This window comes from Drosophila montana, unplaced genomic scaffold (genome assembly GCF_035044405.1).
Source record: "Drosophila montana isolate Dmon_TW-CO22-7 unplaced genomic scaffold, ASM3504440v1 contig_2081_1, whole genome shotgun sequence".
In the NCBI taxonomy this organism is placed as follows: Eukaryota; Metazoa; Arthropoda; class Insecta; order Diptera; family Drosophilidae; genus Drosophila; species Drosophila montana.
In genome coordinates, this window is record NW_026996991.1 from 69,845 (window position 1) to 89,448 (window position 19,604).

The window sequence follows — 19,604 nt, forward strand, 5'->3', positions numbered from 1 at the left end:
CTCAAGTATTTCTTAAACAACCCATCGACTAATGCGTCAAGTGTAATTTAAAACTTTCAAAGGGATTTCAATTCCAACCACTAAATCGACAGACAGCGAGTCGTAGCCGGCTGAGCTCCCCGCATTTAGCATGACTTCTGGCTTGTTTATGGACCCAGCATATTGGCATGTGTCTATTTCGGGTCTAACCCTGACACTTTTTTGGCAGTTGCCTGGAGTTGCCAAGAGCTCTTGCCAAAGTCGAGCAGCAATTGCAATTGCAATCGCTGGCCAAATCGTTGCGATGCGCTTTGCCAAAACAAACAGCAAATTGCATATTTTATGAGTACAAAACTTTTTCCCATGTCATACACACACACAACACACCGCACACACACACACTCGACTGGCATCGATAGCAAATTAAGTATGTCAATTTGCTGTGGAAAATGCGAAAAGCAACAAGACAAACACAAACGAACCAAAATCGCAAACTGTAAAAGCCAGTACCAAAGCCAAAGTTGCGAGCGGAAAACGAAACAAACTAATTGAAAATCAATAAGTAGCCGGCAAAACAAAATAGAAAGAGAATAAAAAGTAAGCGTATAGTAAATTTAATGGCAAAAACTGAAAAACAGCTGCGATACTCGTACACTTAACAGGCGTTACAATAGGTCATTGGCACCAGAGCTTGAGGGGCGGCTGAGGGGTCCACGCTCTAGCTAGTTGCGTATCTTGACCTCTAGAGCTGCGAGAAAGATGAAGCGCAGCGAATGCTGTGAAATCAATAAAAAAATAAAATAAAAACAAACTTAAATACTATATAACACATGCGGCTGGCTTCCAGCTGATATTAAATATGCGTAAAAAAGCCAGTCACAGATTTACTAAAAACTATTAAGACCTGAACTTGACCTTGAGCAAACTAAAGAAATAGATGCGGTAAAAATATAGATATATTTAATGAATGTCCAGCGCACATTGATAATTTTGAATAAAAAAGATAGTACCGAAAACATTTAAAGAAAAGCCGCTTTAAACCGGCGACCTGCCGTTCGCTGATCCGACTCTCAGACACCCAAGCCATACAGACCCATGGCGTGATGTTTGTTGCTTATTCATTTCATACAAACTTGTAACACCTTTTTAACCCATTTAAAGGTCGAATCTTCCGAAATCTCGTCTTAGTGCTCACTTTGGATCCAAAAGAAAGCGTCAGTAACTGTAGCTCTGTTGACCACCAGCAAGTCAGTCAGTCAGGACAAATTCTGATAGATGACAAATTTTATAACATTTGAACGCCCTTGTAGAGGGACGGACGGATCGGACCACTATCGGTCGAAAAGGGTATTACATTTTCAGGGTGCCTCCTATCTTTATTTCCTCGATAAAACTAATATTCAAGCTATATAATTTTCTTGTTTATCGAGTACAGCTCTAATTGACAGAAAAAGTGAACACCTGGCTTTCAAGCTTGAATCCTAGGGCAGAGAATCTTGGCGAGGGCCATAGCTATATATCTTCATATAAGTGTATATTAATATATAAGACAGTGCAATTTTTGTATTCTTTCAGTTTACAATTAAAGTTTTAGAAGCATTTTTATTATTTAGTTAAAATTTAAACTTAAATTGAATACATCCGCTTTAATAGTAGGTCGCAAAAAAAAATCTCAGTAATAGTTAATTCCCCAAGTAGATGATTGCGCATTATTAAAAATGCATTTATGCAAATTTAATTAACTGGGCCGAGTGCTTGCATAAGACACTGTAAGCAAACCGCTGACAAATGGCGCAAAATGCCATTAAGCCGTATGTTGCGACGCTGGCAAATTGATTTGTTTAATAATTAAAACATGCAAGCCGCATATGTAAGGCAAATTGCGAGTGCCATAAAAGGCAACCAGCGCGAATATACAGGGTATTTAGTGTGCAATGGAGTCCGTTGCCTGTGTGTCATACAGGAATTTGCAATTAATGACGCTTGACAGCGTTAGATAAACGCCTCGCATAGCTTAACAGGCATGCAACAACGAGACCCCGGGGGCTACCTAAAGCCGATATTACTAAACACACATATATATATATAAATATATATATAGAGAAACCCCCAGCATATGCATATAAAAGCTAATAACACATTTTACATGAATTGCCTGGGGGGCTATGAAGGAGACTGGGTCTCGGTTTCTCAATAAGAACTTTTGATTTGGTAAACTTCAATAAAAGCGGGCGGCTAACGCCCGAGGGTCAACCGGGAGGGGGTATCTAAAGCGAAAACACAAATATTTATGCTTTATTAAAAACCAAAATTAATACACTAAAACAACAACGATTATGCATGCTATATCGCTGTAGCTACACACACAACAACAACAACAAATAGCAGATAGAATGGGAGGGGGGGGGGGTGGTGCTTGGTACAACAACCCCTTTTTGGCTTATCGCCGTGTTGTACGCTTGTAAGCGACCCGCCCACATTGCAAGGGTTTTCTATTTTTTTTTTATTCATTTATAGCAAATATTTTGCATACCCTTTTTTTGTTGTTGGTATTTTGTGATATTTTTTGTTGCTATTGTTTTTTTTTTTTGGGCTGTCTGTTAATAAAAAATGCAAACAAGGGGTTGGTTCTCTGGGTCGATACGAGAAACTGGTTCAGTGTGGCAGCAACGGTCTGTGGGCAGGCGGCGGCGGGCAGCAGGAAGTGTGCAGCTTAATATTTGCATACGGGCGAGCAAATAGGAAGAGGGCGCTGGGTGGGGGGAGGACGGGAGGGGCGGCGCACTAAGCGCATAAATAGACAACTGCAAAACAAGTTGCGTCGGTTTGGCGCGATTGCTTTTTTTTTTTTTTTGGCTTGGTTTTATTCTCTTTTGGTCAGCGTAAAACTAGCCAAAGTTGCTGCCCACTTGCATTTTTGGTTTCGGCTGCTAACTTTTTGGTTCGTCTGGCCCTGAATAATAATAGAAATAATTACAAGCGGTTTACTTTATGCACATGAAGTCAAAAACTATAACTAAATGCCTGACTTTCATTCATAAAATATAATAAAATAATTTTTTTTTTATCTATTAATTATATATGTATAAAACTGTTTATCCTGACAGACTGACTGACCGTGAGAGCTGGTAAGCAGACATTTTCTAAAGCCATTGGATCGAAAATGGTCACAGACTGAAATTTGAAAATTTGAGCTTGGAAAGATATGAAAACATGATCAGGAAAACTATCAAAAACAACACAGCCATAGAAGTGGGCTTTGCAAGTGTGGCTAAGATGAAAGAGCGTCGAACTAGCAAACGGAAAGTCACCAGTTCAAGCCCAGCGGCAAATATTATTATTTTGTAATTTGTTTTTATTTACAACGAAGAAATAAAAATTAAACAGGAACTAATAAAAAATATTTAGGGCTGTAAATTATTTTTGTTAAGAAAAAGCGTCGAACTAGCAAAAAAAAAGTCGATGAAATCCATCGGTAATTTTTTTTCTTTTTTAACTTTTTATTATTTACAATGAACAGATAAATTGACGGCACACTTAAGATCTGCTTTGATCTTCTTTTAGTGAAAGATTTTAACTTTTTCTGGGACTTTTTAATAGTTTCCAACTATGTCTTATAAAGCTTATAATCTTAAATATACAATACAAAATATAAATAGAAGCGCGCATTGGGCCTGGCCACAAAATGTATACACAAGCTGACAGCAGCAATGGAAATTCAGTTAATCTTAACAAAATTATTTGTGTCACTTTGCGCAATAAACTCGTAAAACTTTTTGGCAAAATATTCTCGCACTTGAATTGGCAGATCCGCTCCCGAACTAACCCGTGCCAAATAAGCTGCGTCACTTTGATGCTGATTGTCAAAAGGCATCAGACGCAGGAGCTTACTCTATAGACATGCATATATACATATGTGTATATAGATATATATATATATATATATATGTATATATATATTATGTACATATAATATGCATCTGTACAATGTGTGCGAAAGTGCGCGAATTTTTATCTTAGCTTTGGCAATCTCCGTGAAATGATTTATTCATATTCATAACTTGTTGTTGCTTTTGTTGGATGCGATTCTTGCGAGTGTGGCGCAATGCCATTCATTCGCCGACTGACTGACTGACTGACGGAATGAGAGTTGCTCCATTCCCCGCCCCAAAAGAAGTGATTCGCAACACATGCGCCAAAGCATTTCCCACGGCATCAAATTGTTGCTGCAGCCTCACCTTGTTTTATTCAAAAGGAAAACACACACAGAGAGGGCGAAGAGTAGCATGTGTGTGTGTGGGAGAGAGACGGAGAGGGGGTGAAACGATGCGCACTTCCTTCATTTGCATTACAATGATAAACTCCAAAGTGTGTGTCAGAGAATTTCTTAATTTTTTTGTATTTCTTTTTTTTTTTGTTTTGTTGCTGTTTTCATTTCATTCTGTTTTGGATCTGTGCAAAAGTCAGAAACTAGAAACTGGCTTTAGTTATTTATGGACAGCCTCCCTCTAAATAGGAAAAAAAAACACAATCAAAGCTAGACGAGAACTTTTGTGTACAATTTCAACATCAACAGCAACAGCAGCTGTAAAACACGATGTGGAACAAATTTAGCCTCATTTTCAGTTTCTCGACATAATGAGTTATCAAACTGAGCGATACGCTCATTAAGCATAAATTTGCCATCGATATAGACACTTACAATATTGGGCGACTATCCAAACATGGAAGCCAAATGTGTCATCACACACACACATACGCACAACAAAGTTCCAGTTTCCAGTTTTAGCTCCACATATGGCATAGCAAATGCCTAATGAAGACATGGATTTGAAATGTGCGTGAATTATTATTTGTGGCTCTTTCGGGTTGAACTACAGCAATTGCTCAGCTAATTGTTATGCAATGGCTGTTAGAACTAACGGAAATACCAACACCAGCAGCGAAAACAACAACAAAACAGTCCATTGAACTTGATGCGTTGTCATCGACAAAAATGTTTTGGCCGGCGTAGAAGCCCATCATCAGCAACCCATCATAACTGTGTAGAGCTTGAGAGACTCTGAAAACTCATGATGTGACTGAAACCTCAAGTGCACAGTAAAAACTCATTGGGAAAGACTGATGAAAAAGAAGCTCGAACAACCGGTCTTATTAGAAAAAATTAGATAATATAATGACAATAAAAATGAATACGCTTTTTAAAATCAAAAACTAAATCAAACCATAAATAATATATAATATATAATATGATAATACGAGGATTCGAAACCCTGAGAAGACAGAAGAAGGAATATCTTTTTAAAATGGACTTAAAATATTTGTGGTTTCTATTTAAACTAATTTGCTTTTTCTTTTCTCATTAACAATATTTTATTAAATTCGTGTTTTCAAGTTAAATAATTTTTTTATTATAATTTTATTTATAAAATACCATAATAATATAAAAAATATAATATTTTATAATAATAATCTTTTTTATTTAACTTCTTTTTGAATTAATATTATTCGATAGCATAATGCTTATAATAATTTTTTTAATTAAAATTCTTTGTGTTTTATGATTATTATTTTATAATAAAATATTCTCAATATTCAATATTCTCGAATAATTTCGTCTTTAACCTAAGCTAAACACTTATCCCAGTTGTGGTACAAATTCCTTACTAATGAATGCTAATTGAACTATTTTAAATAAGATAAGCTCACTAATAATAATTGTTCCATATGTTTTAAAACAGTTTAGGGCAAATTCTGTGTGTTTGAGTGTGTTCTGTGTGTTCTTAAGTGTCTGAGCTCAAGTGTTTTCTTGGCATAAAAGGTTTCCGAAAACTCTTTTTAAACAATGAAACCCATTGACTATTTGGCTCACTTTTGAATTTCTATGCAATCACCGAGTGTTCACTGTACTAGAATTGCTTCAATATGGCAACTGCGCTTCACACACACACACGCACACATACATGCATCAGCCACTTGTGTTTATCATTTCTCTCGTCTCCTTTTTTGTACAAATCATCAACTTAATTATGCTTATATTAAGGTTTTTATCTGCACGCCGCTGACTTTTCACATGGCCACAGTGTGCGACAAAGGGATCAGGGGCATGAAGTGGGGAGCAGCTAGAGGCAAGTGCCAGTAGCTGGAGTGCAACAACTTCACTTATTTGTAGCCAGCAACTGGCGCTGTGTATCTGTATCTATGCATCTGCCTTTGTATCTGTAACTGTGGCCACTGGGCAAATACAAGTGTGTGTATGCGTATTTGGTGTGTATATCTGGGTGTGTGTGTGTGTTTGCGTTTTGTCAAGTGCACTTGTGGCTTATTTGCATATAGTAGGCACTTTGGTAATTGAATTCAGTTAGCAGCCAGTTCGAACGCAAAAAGATGGTACGACTCACGCGCATGCTTGATTGGGTAGCAACGCGTCTCTTGCCCCAAGTTCTGTCCCACACACACGCACACACACACACTGTTCAGGGCCCGACTGGCTGTTTTATGATTAAGTTTGAGTTGTGGCCACAATTAAGCAGAACCTTTCTAGGCACTCGAAAATACAGTTACGAAACCAGCCAAGTGCCTGGGCCAACAAAGCAATATGCAAATGTCCGTTGCATGAATTCCAATAAGGCAAAAAATAAACAAAAAAAAAAACAAAAGCCAAATAAAAACAACAACAAGAGAAAAGAATCAATTCTTAAGTGTATGTGCGTGTGTTTGCATTTACAAATAGTACGAGTCATAAATAATTTTTTCCAATCAAAAATTACTAACGAACTCTGCCCAATCAATGACTAAAATTGTAAGCAGTGTCGCATAAGACAAAATCAAATATGTAAAGGGAAAATTAAGTGTACGAGAAGATCGACTAGTCGATGCTCTTAATGATACTGCATTTTTATACTTCTTACAGCATAGATAATGGCGGCTCTATTCAAAAGGGTATACATTTTCTTGTGAACCCTCCAGGTCGATTTAATTATCAAGAATAACTTTTACTTACTTTTAACCTCTTTTCAACATTGTTTTTTGCTACATATGCGCTCCATGGTTAATTTTTTGCTCCCTGTCCTTCATTTTTAACACTACTAAACAATGTATTTTGGCTACTTTTATCTTCCCTTATTTTCGGATCTATATTAAAAGTCTGAGTATCGTGCATAATTTAATTGCCTTTGTCCTCATTTTTTACTGCTTTTCAACACTGTCTATTGGCTAAATTTAACGTCCTTTGTTTTCGGATCGCTCTTAAAAACATGGTTCATTTATTTGTCCTTGTCCTAAATTTTTACCATTTCTAAACACTGTATTTCAGATAGCTATTAAAGACTTATTATTATTATAAATGTCATCTGTGGTTCCTTTATTTGTTCCCTCTATGGTTACTTTATTTGTTCTTGTCCTCAATTTTTTCGACTACTCAACACTGTCTTTTGGTTACTTTTGTCTTCCAAAATTTTCGGAGTTCACTTAAACCTAATACACATTTTATCTTGCCCTCCATGGTTACTGTATTTGTACATCTATTGGAGACATTATTAAGAGATATTAACTAACTTTCGTAATACTCTTTCGTTGAATATCCTCCATGGTCATCTTATAAGTAACTACGTCATTTATCAAGCATTTTCCTATGCATTTTCAATCTGTTCTCCACGCTCACTTCAAACACTTTAGTTGTATATTTTCCCATATTCCACATGGTCAGAGCTCACAATAAAATCATTTTGCCCAGTTGTATAGAACTGAAAATATGAAATAAATTATGCATGTACAATGTACAGCAGGTTGTTACAGGTGCCTCATGGTTTGAGGGCTCGGGTCACCAGGCACTAATTGTCCAAAAAGGACCACCAGCACACGTCTTTATGTCATTAGGAATGCCCCGCCTGTGCCAGTGTCCCTGACTGAATGGTAGCTCTGCCTCAGGTTGTGGCATGTATAGAAAAGGATGACAAAAGTGCAACGTGACTGCAGTTGCAGTTGCTGCACGTGGGCGTCTATTGTTCATGTGTGTGTGTGTATACGTGTGGGTCTTGCATAACGTACAGCTTTACATGTGGCTTAACAATTATTTGATAATATTTGACATGGCAATTGTGTCGTGCGCATAATTACGCTTGTCAATATAAAATGGGTTAAGATTTCATAAGATTCGAATGGAAGTCTCGGGCTGGCAGTCACAGATAAATGTTGCATAGCCATTGCAGTCACTTCCGTAGAGATCTGACAAGCTAATTGAAATTTCATTAGCGTTGTCTATGCAGTACCACCACCCCCTCCCCGGCTCGCTCTCTCTCCACCCACCACACACAGTAATTTGAAATTTATTATTAATAATTCATAACACTCCAAGTCAGCTGTAGTTGAAGTTCGGTTTTTTTTTTTTGTTGGCTGATAAGATTGTTGCAGCTGCTCAGAAATGCACGAGAGAGAGGCTCAACATTTTTTCTTGGGTGCTTAATTTTTCTTTTATTTTTCATTGAAAAAATTATCTATGATCAGCAGAGACCCAAAAATGTAACCGTATGAGATATGACCAAATACAAAGTACAAATTAAAAAAACTGACTATAGAGAGCTGGGCAATTGATAGGAAGTGTACATGTTGTGCTGAGGAAGTTAGATGCAAGTTTTCAGATGTGACAACACATGAATAAGAGATGAGAAACAAGCATCAAGATTGAAGATCGATTATAAATAGTTTCTGAGCTCAAGTTTTTGTATTATTCAACAATTATAAGTTTGTTGATTTGTGGTACTCAAATGCTTACAAAGCGCTTAAAAACCTAGGTTCCGAGATAATATAATTTATATTTTTTAATTAATATGCATCAATTTGGGTTGTTATCAATAAAGCTGACCTTAGAGAGAAGGGTCGTTAGTGAAAACTAATTTGTATTTAATTATCTATTTCAAATGTAGACCAAAACATCACAACTGAGAAACTGATGCTCCATTTCTCAATGATGATTTTTTTTGAGAAAAATCTAAATACATTGTAGAAAAAATTAATCGATTGTTTTATATACATCACATAATATAAAGAATGAAGAGTCGGTCTACCTGAAAAATGTTCTAAAATTAAAAGCAGGGTGCAAAATCTTAACATCTATTATATATTAATAAATTTATTATATTCTTTTATTCAGCTTCAATAAAATAGAATTGAACATGAACAAAAATTTATTTTGCAAATCAATTTGAAAGTGCTTAAATCTCATTTTGTATTAATATATTAAAACTAATTAGAATGTTTATATCATGTTTAAAATAAAATAATTTTTCTTAAAACTCATTTCAAAATTCAATAAAAAAAATAAAACTTGTGTCAAAAACAAATTATCTTAAAATCAATTTTAAAGTTCTTAAGCAGTTCCCCATGTCTGGCGTTTCTTTTCGTCTTCAACTGCCTTTGGCCCATCAAGTTTAATAAACTCTTTTTGATATTCTGCCAAACTCTAACTGCAATTTGTATAGAATATTCGTAAAGACGCTGCTGCGCTGTCTGTCATTAAGAGGATAATCAAATTAAACTCTTACAAATTAGAAAAACACATGAGCGCTGGGTTCACGTTTATCGCTGGTGTCATGAGTCGCAGCAAACATGCAACATGCAACAGCAACTGAAAAGGAGACACAGCAAAGGCGTTCTATGTGTGTGTGTGGGGCGGGAGGAGGAGACAATCGGACTGATAGCTACGACAGACAGGCAGGCAGACAGACAGACAGACGACCCAAAACCAAAAACCAAACCAAGTCATAATGAAAACCAAAGCAAACACCCGCAATCTCACACACACACACACATGCGCGAGCAGCTATTCAATTATGGGTGCGCCCAGGGCACACACACACACATGCAGGAGAGTTTAGGTTGGGTTTTGGGGTTTACCATGGGGGGGTCACAGGCAGGACCGACGGCAACGACAGATGTCATTTGGCTTTTGTGGCACAATATTATGATAATTGTTGTTGTTGCCATATGAAAATACATTCTGAATTATCAATGCAGGTAATTGCAGCTTATCAGTTATGCTTATGGCTTAGAGAAAACAACAGTGTGTGGTGCGTGTCTCTCTGAGTGTGCGTGTGTGTCTGAGGTGTGTGTGCATGCAGCTACATAGCCAGCCCTTTATATCAATAACAATAACAACAATTGTTATTATAGTGTACTTATATGCATTGCAATATAAACGAGCTAAAGTGAAGTCGCAATGCACCCCTCCCCGCTCTCGGACACAATCTAACAACGCCCCGCCGCCCAACTGTCTGACAATGCATTTGCCGTAATTGCATTTCATTGATTTTTCCTTTAAGCTGCCAACTGTCTGGCCCGGCCTTTTGCACAATTTTCATTTTCATTACTCAGTAAATAAACACGAATTCGTTCGGTCATATGAAAGAGAGTGTCAAATATGTCATAATACTTATCTAAATTGCCAACACACACAAACACAGACAGTTACAGACTCCTTGGGAGATCCGAGCTCTCTTTAGTCTACCACGCCCACGGTGCTTTGGCTCTTTAAATATTTATCGTTTTCGAGTTTTTAGTTAGTCGAAACCGCCCACCCATTTGAAGGCCACCCATGGTGCTAGCCATCAACTAGCAATCTATTCAAATGCCGATTTCATAGATACTTCGACTCAGACCAACAACAGCAACAACATTTTAGCCATTCGATTAGCATTGCAGCTGGTTGTAGTTGTTGTTCTTTTTTATTATAATTGCAAAAGTTATCGAATGCAATTGCTACTGTTATAGTTTGGCGTAAGATTTGATTCGCATTTTTAGAGATTATAATATGCAATAATGGTCAGTTTAAAGTATAGTATATGATACCCTGTAAATATTAAACATGCAACTTAAATTGGGCTGCAAAATAAATGATATGATGTATCTAAAAGTAGTTCAATTCGATTTAAATTTTAATATTTTCTGTCAAGGCATCGCAATTACTGTTAAATTTATATTTAAATATAAGGCGCAAAATCTATCAATATTAAGCTGACCTGCTCGAGGTTAATGTGGATTATTTTTTATATAAATAATATTTAACTCTAGCATTACCTTGTCACTTTATCGAAGCATTAACTTGTTTATAATTACAAGCGTGGAATAGCAAAAAAAAAAATACTAAATGCATACCAGAGTCCCTTTTCAAAGTATTTTACCCTGCAGTATAAATTATTAATAATAAATATTTATATTTTTTATACTTCGTATATATCCGTGAATTAGGTTTTGTGTATAGTTTATCTCATAGCCAATAACTTTTACCTAGAGATCTTGTTAAGATTTAAAACAAAATTTGATATTGAGCTGTGAATTTACAAGCGCATATTTAGAAAAACCCCTCACTAAGCATTTATTTATATTGTGTGTAAATTATCAATAGGATCTGTGGCACGTACTCAAGTGATAAGTGTGAAAAACTGATAACAAAATAAATATATATGTATATAAACGGAGTGATAATCTAGCAATAAAATAAATTTGGGTCGACACATATTGATAAAGAACTCAACTGGCATTACAAGATATTTATTACCTATTATATTTATATAAGGTAAATAATTAAATTATAGTTACAAAAAAGGAAGAAAAAAAATCTTTATAAATATTTCATTTATTCACACTTATTTATTAATTTCCCATTTATAATCTGGCCTAACCGCAACTCTAAATTCCTTTTGGGCTATTTATTAAAATTTATGCAGTGCCATGAATTTATGTATTTATTGCAATAACTGTCAACAATTCTTAGCATTCTTATGCACCCTCTCCAAAAATTATTGATTTATATAGTTAGCTAATTACCTTTTTGCAATAGGATAATCGAACGATATCAATTATGCATTTAAGTGTGCGGCAAATGAAATTCAAGTGGCAGGCGAGAGCTCCAATAACACCTCACATGAGAAATTCAATAGCTCTATATATATACATATATATATACATACATACGAATACTATTAAATAGCTGCATAGATATCTACGCATGTGAGCTCTCGTTTGTTATTGCTATTGATTTTGCATATTAGCAAGCAGTCATCAAATTTTCTCCAACAAAATTTTCTCATGCAAGTGAAATTGAGTCATTGAGTCAGCCAAAAAAAAGCAAGCTGAACGAAGTTTGAATACTCTTCATAAATGATTTTAAGCCAAAGAAATGTTAAGGCTATTAAATATTTTATATGCCATATTTATGGCATAAGCCCAACTAAGAGAAAATAAAATGAAATTAAATAAATGGAAATATTTTCAATTTGTAACAAGAATCATATATATAGATATATTCAAATTGGATATAATCAGTTCAGCTTAACCGATTTCTTGTACTTTTAAAAATACCTATTTGGTCATTTATAAATATACTTATTGCATTTCAAATTGCATGATAATTCGTAAATACCCTTTAGTAGTGCATTTCAAAAGCTGCGAACAAGTTGTTGTCAGCGTTGTCTTCCACATAAGACTTGATTTGTCGTCGAGCTGTGTGTAGTAAACTACGAGAATGTGCAGTGCAATCAAAGTATTGTGTTTGTTTATTGAATTCGGCCCTACGCTCTATTATTTGTTTATCTAATTTCGGTGTAAAATGGAGCTGTCGGAATCGACAGTGCTAGTAGGCCCATGCCCAGACGCAGACACCTAACCAGACCAAGAACCAAAACCAGCAAATTCCAAATGCCTGACTGTCTGCATAATTGTGTGCTTAACGCGTGCGCTTGTATTTATGTATATACCAAATATATATGTCTGTATCTGTGTGACAACTCAAACAAATGCAATGTGAAAAAACAACAACAACAAACACTGCAGCCAGCAGCGGCGTGTGGAATGGAAGCGCGAGCCGCAGCACCGCAGATTGCAGGGCTGTCAATGGGACGCTTCATATCGCATTGGACACGAATCATATTATCAGCTGCCAGCGGACAACAACATGCAACAACAACAACAAATCCCCAATGCATTTGACGACAAACAGGAAAATAGGACTGTGCCACAACGAATATTAAATACTCCAACTGAACATAGGGAAGAAATTGAAACAGTATTTCTTATAAATGTAATCTACAATTAGTAAAGAGAAAGGTTTAAAATATTTTCAAAATTAATTCTATTTATTAAATATTTAATAATTAAAAAATTATATTATAAATTTATAATATTAAATACACTTACCCAAGTCAGCCATTGTTGGGGAATTCTATAATCATCATCAATAATAATATGTTCATATCTGAAAAAGAGAAATGTTTTTACTTGGTTAATTTTAAAGATATAAATAAATATAACGAATTAAATAAAAAACCAGAATATATAAAAATATGAATTTAATTTAAAACTCTCTCTCTTCAGCAAATTTATAACAAAACAAATCACAAAAAATTAAATTGATTATTTTTCAAGTATATACAAAAGATTTATTCGTTTTACATACAACTCTAGGGAATTAATAATAATTAATTATTATGCATGGGTAGTGTATAAAAACAACGCCCCGCTTTATTTTGCAGTTGTTCCACAGTTTTGAACTGATTTTCGATTTCGTAGAGCCCTCTCGAGTGCGTCTTCTATCATATCGCGTACGCTGTAATGAGTTATGTACGCGATCTTATCCAGGAAATTCAGTCATAGAAGTCACTCTTCCTTTTTTTTTTATTTAAGTCTACGGCTGTGATTGTGGCTGCTGCAGCGAGGGGCAAATAACTGAGGCCTGTAATCAATGCGTCGTCACATTGAACGGCGATTGGGCGAACGTCGACAAATGGTTTGTTTAAGTTCGGTTCACTGCTGTTTATTTATACATCAGATTGGTTGCTGTTGTTGTTGATGTTGTGTTTGCAGTTACATCAACGGAAATGCATTTAAACAAAAACTTTTACTGGGTCGCAATGCGTGTACAAAGATAGCGAAAGTATTTAATTAGCCTGCATTTAAAAGTAAACATCATTGAAGCATCTTAAAGTTAACAATCAGCATTGAATTTATCAGGCTAAATATCAAGAAAATCGCAGCAATGCACATTATCTGTTTAGGATAAAAATAAACCACAGTCTAATTAAAAAACTTTTCAAATGAACTTTGTTGAAAAGTAAAATTTAAATCTCTTTATAAATTAAAGATCTGACAATGATATCCGTCTAAAGTATCAACAATCAATTCAACTCATCAAGAACTTATAATAATATACAATTATTAAAAGTAATTTTTAAAACTATATGTAGAAACTTTTATTAGAGCATGTAAACATTAAATTTTATAATATAAACGGGGCTCATTCTTTCCTTTTAATTGAATTAATTTACCTAGATATTTGTTATTTCTTTACAATAATTAATTAATTAAATTAAATTATTTTTTCATTTTATTAATTTAATTAGTTATTTTTTATTTCATTAAAGTATTAACTATTCCATGCTCTCGTCTCATAGATGCACTTGGTAATTGGGTTGTTTAAAAGATGGGTTGCTTAAAAAAAAATGAAATGAAATGTAAGCCAAATTTCCAGGAAATTGATGTGGGTTAACAAAACAAGTGAAAAGCCTCTTGATTGATATTCGAACATAAGTTAAAGGTAAACAAAGTGTTTTTTTTCACGATATTTATGAAATATGTGTGAAATATGAAGTAAAGTAGCCAAGCAAATTCCTTGCCGCAGCGCAAATCTTAATTAAAGATAATTTTAGAGGGAAACGTGTTTAAAGTACGAAACGCATGCAACTGTGTAAATAAGATGGAAGCACGAAAATCTTTTAAATATATTATTGTATTTGTATTTAATGCTCCATATTTTTCAGTGCATGCATATTGCATATTGCACATGGCCGTGTTTACCATTGCAATTATTGACGCACAGGCGAAATGCAACCCCAGAGATTAAAACAAGAAATATATACAGAAAAAAAGGGGGAAAAAAATCAGTTGCAGTTGATATTGATGCCAAATGTAAAGGAGTGCGGTCGGGGGTGGGGGGAATAGCGTGTCTGGATGGGTCAATATGTCACAACTGTGCATTGTATTTGCACACGGCATAAGGAACAAGGCAAACGGTTAAAAAATAAAGTGTATGCTATATAAACTCAAATATCGCACTGCGAATTGCATTGCATTCAAACATAAATATTTAAAAATGATTTTTACGCGACCAACGATTTGTGACAGTAATTTTTTCTTTTCGTTTTCCGTAGTATTTTGTTCGCCGTGATAACAGATTGGTTTGGATTCGAGTTTTGGGTTGGGTTGGGTTCGCAGCGGAACGTGTGTGCACGGTACCCATCAAACTAGGGTGAGAAAAAAGTCGTACAAACAAACAGACAGACAGCAAGGCAGACATGCGGACAGAGAGACGGACAAACGGATGGCTGAACGGGGCTTGTCAATTATATAGACAGACAGTTGGACTGAACAGAGTAGTTTCTTTTTTAATTTTTGTTTTTCGTTTTTCCTGCTTTTATTGTCATCGTATAATAGAGGCAAAGTTAAAGGTAGAAATGCCGCCACGCAAGTAACTCACATATCTAAAGTTGACACTTGTTGCGTGTTGCATACAGGGCAAAACACGGCGAGTGCGGGGCAGGGCATGGGGGGAGCGGAGAATTGTTGGCAATGATTTGCGTTTTTAATGGCTTTTACAATGGAAGACGCCACCGCAAATAGCGGAAGACTGAAAAACCAAATCCGTAAAGGCAAATGTGTTGCGGCTAAATGCTAAAATTTTTATTGTTCGACTTCAAAAGGCGCTGGGAATTGCAAAGACAACAAAGATCAAAGTCGAAGAATGGGCAAAAGGGTGGAGCACCATGCGAATGAATCACAAACAACAAACAACAGTAAATACAAAGTGACAAAAAGTCATCTCTAAGTGGAAAATGCCCAGCAAAGAGTCAATGGAAATGTGCCGAGCAATGGGCCATCATAGCATAAGTAAATATCTAAAATTGTGCATAATGACGCTAATTAGCTGGGAAGACGCCACGAGCATTGTTAACAGGTAGGCGTGGTCATACGTACGACGGGGCGTAAGAGGGCCAACAAACGGAAATAAACAATAAAAGCAAATTTGTGTGACAGAAATTATTTAATAGCTCAATTTTTACTAGTGAGCCCTGAAAGCGCCACCCGGTGTGACGAAAATGTAAATGCACTGAGCGAAATCTAACATGAGTTGAGGTCTTCTATAGCTAAGAAATAAATAATTACTAGATTTGCGTTGTTAAACATGCAAATGCACTGAGCGAAATCTAACATAGGTTAAGGTGTCTTCGATTTAGGAGATAAATAGTTACAAGATTTGGTGTGTTAAATGTGCAAATGGACTAAGCGAAATCTGGCATAAGTTAAGCCACATTTGGTATATAAAATATGCAAATGCTTTAAAAGAAATCACACGTTATATCTAGAGCGCCACCAAGTGTTTAGAAAATGTATATACACTGCGATAAATTAAGCTTAAGTTAAGCCCGTTCCCACGGGTGAGGTACAAGATTTTAGATTTCTTAAAGATTAAGCATAAGATTTCTTAAGCTTAAATATTCTTAATAATATTTTTTAAATAAGGTAATTACATAAGGCAGATAACCTAAATATAAACTCCATTTTTTTTTTAATTTCATTACATCTAAAGAGTAGAATATGTTAATATAACCTTTCCCAAAATTAAGGTTCTAAAGTACAAGCTTCAGCAATATTTTTGACACAACTATTTTATATTAATAAGAAAACTAATTCTAATTCTTAATTTCATGGCATTATAGAAAAAACTCTATAAATTGCTTAGAAAATTATAAAAACCGTTGTTTTTAATTTCAGCATGCACTTAAATCTAAAATAAAATATTTAGAAAAACTTTTCCAAGATGTGATAAAATTATTAGTTTCTCTCAGTGTAGATGGCGTACTTGTACGTGCTGCGGTCACAACCGCTGGCAAATGCATTTTGTCTGCGTGTGTGCGTTTGTCTTTCCCCCAAAAGGCATTGATTTGAAATCCGTTTGAAAGAAAATGAAAAATTAAAAATGTATGAGCTGTATTGGGTCAGTTTGCGGCTGGCAAAGCTGCAGTTTCCGCCCTGAGCCAGAAAGAAGAATTTATATAAAATCCGAATACAAGGCGAAGAACCGGAGAGCCGGAGAACTTCGAGTATAACTCACTTCCGTTTGGCATTTTGAGGTTTCTGTGGCTTTTGTGGACTTGTGAACGTAAAACGGACTTGACATTAATTTTCATAAATGCTCTGACTGCTGGTCTTAAGAATTTCACTTTAAAATTAATTTCGTTAAGATTTTCTGAGTTTCTTTGTTTACAATTAACAACAACAACAGCAGCCGCATGCGGGCGGGCGGGCAGGCGGTCCAACCCCTCCCCTCCCACCCACTCGCCCACAAAAGATTTCTCATTTTCATTCTCAGTTTCATTTTACATTTTTCAGGGCCGTGCAGTCCGGATGCATGCAATGAGATTTAATTGTTTATACATTAACACACAGACGATATGGCGGCTGAATGAGAAAATGAGCTTAAAGGGCATAATGGAGGGAGAGGGGGTAGGTTGGTCGGGGCATAAGATGTTTACATTAACCCGGAAAAACTCCCTCTGGGATCTGGCTTACAGCTTGCATCTTTAAGATACACTTAAGTGGCACATTTAAAACTTGATGAGAGGGCGGTGGGAGTTGCCTTCTGTGTGTTTATCTGCGTGAGTTACATTTGCTTATCAATGCGCCATGTAGCAGCTAATTAGCCGTGTCTTATCAGCCATTGCAGCTGTCTATTGCCTTACATTACTAATCAAGTGCATTGTTTACATTTATCAAGCAGTTCTTTCGACATCTTCTAATGAGTTTTTGCTTGCCTCTTGAAATATGAAGTAGCCAGCTCCTGGTTGCCAGTGAGTGTGCGTGTGTGTGTGTATATAGCTACCAGATATCTAGCTCTCGAAATAATTGAAGTAGGGCAAACTGCTGCAATTCAGAAAGCAAACATCAGCAACAGAAAGAAATTCATATGCTCTCAGCAAACGGCTTTCAGCTATGATATATAGAGATACAATACACATAGGAAAGAGAGTAATAGTGTAGTCGATTCTTGCGTCTATTTAAGAAAAGGACTCCATATTTATTCATTTTATTTTTCATGCACTCATATGAGTCAACCCCATCTTGTGAAAATACTCAGTATTCAGTGTATTTAGTATTTAATTTACTTAGGTTAGCTGTAGTATTATTCAAACTATCCTAAATAAAGCTAAACAACAAAATAAAATATTTTCTGAAGATTTAATACAAACTCTACAAAATAAAAATAATTTTCGAAAAATACATTCCTCCTTAGTGGAAATGGGGGCCAAAGTTTTTAAAGTTTTCTTTCCTAAGGATCTTTACGGAAAATCATTTAAGACGTGTTTCACATCTTTCGCAAAATCAAAACTTTCGCGAGAGCAAGTTCGATTCAAAGATTTTGTTGAAGTTTTAAGTTTTGTCCGATTTGCTTAAAAACTATTTTACTAAAAATTTTGAAAAATAATAAAACCTATTTAGAGCGCCTAATTAAAAATTGCCGGACTATATTTGCAATTCGAATTGAAAAGCAAAAACCAAGCGCAACAACATGCTCATCCAAGCGTTGATCCGAGCTACTGTTTCATATACTACAAACACAAACAAATTTGTTTGATATATTACAAACACACACAAAGTATGCATAATAATAATAACAGTGTATCGCATAATTTGAATAATTTCTATGCCGCTGTCGGCTTCCTAATTGCCAATGCGAAGGCGTTTCTCTTGAGGCCTTTTTTTCTGTTCATAATTATTATGACAATGTTTTTGGGTGCTGCTGCTGCTGCAGCAGTTGCTGTTTGGTATGCAAACAAAACAGCAGATCGAAATGAAAATTGAAAACGCTCGAAACAACAGCTGGCCACAAAGCACAACGGCAACAGCACACAAGTAATCAAGTCCGAGGCGCTCGATATACACAAATGTATCTGAGAGATACATTCCGAAAGCTAGTACATGTGCAACAGCTAAATGTGGATGTGTGTGTATGTGTGGTGGGCGTTAGGTCTGCCCCACCTCAATTACTGCAGCGCGCGTCGCTGCGGCAATGCAATCTGCATCTAAATTGATCGTAATAATTATTGTATGTGTCGGCTGTCTTGTTGCTGCTGTTAAAAGTAGCTCAAGTGGCTTTTCGATTTGGCTGCAACAACAACAACAATAACAACAACAACAACAAGAACAACATTTGCCCCGTTTGGGCTGTTTGAAGTTGGGCAAAAGTGAAATTTTTCATTAACGCTTCAATCGTACGCTACCAGACACGGTGGCACGTTTGTATCTATATATCTCACAGATACAAAAAGGCCTGGCTAGTCGCAACGAAAATTACATTTCGATTTGGTTTTGATTTCAATTGAATTTGTAATTGTTGCTTTTTACGTTTGTCTTTCATGTGTGTTTATCTTATTTTTTTTCAGATTTTTGTTTTTCTTATAATTGTTTGCCCGACTGCATATTGTGCAAGGTTTTAGCCCCTTTTGTTTAGATGTCTTGGCTACTGTATCTGCTGCGCTTGTGCGTGTATGTGTGTGGCTTCTTTTATTTCCAATTGA

At 35.7% G+C, this 19,604-nt stretch overlaps 1 long non-coding RNA gene across 1 annotated transcript in view; it reads right to left on the reverse strand.

Annotated features, from left to right (window-relative positions):
• Window positions 1-19,604, reverse strand: part of LOC135426753 (uncharacterized) — a 150,385-nt gene that overhangs the window by 23,495 nt on the left and 107,286 nt on the right. The window contains exon 3 of the long non-coding RNA XR_010435953.1: window positions 13,171-13,228. This is a non-coding gene — a long non-coding RNA (uncharacterized LOC135426753). The remainder of the gene's footprint in view (window positions 1-13,170; window positions 13,229-19,604) is intronic.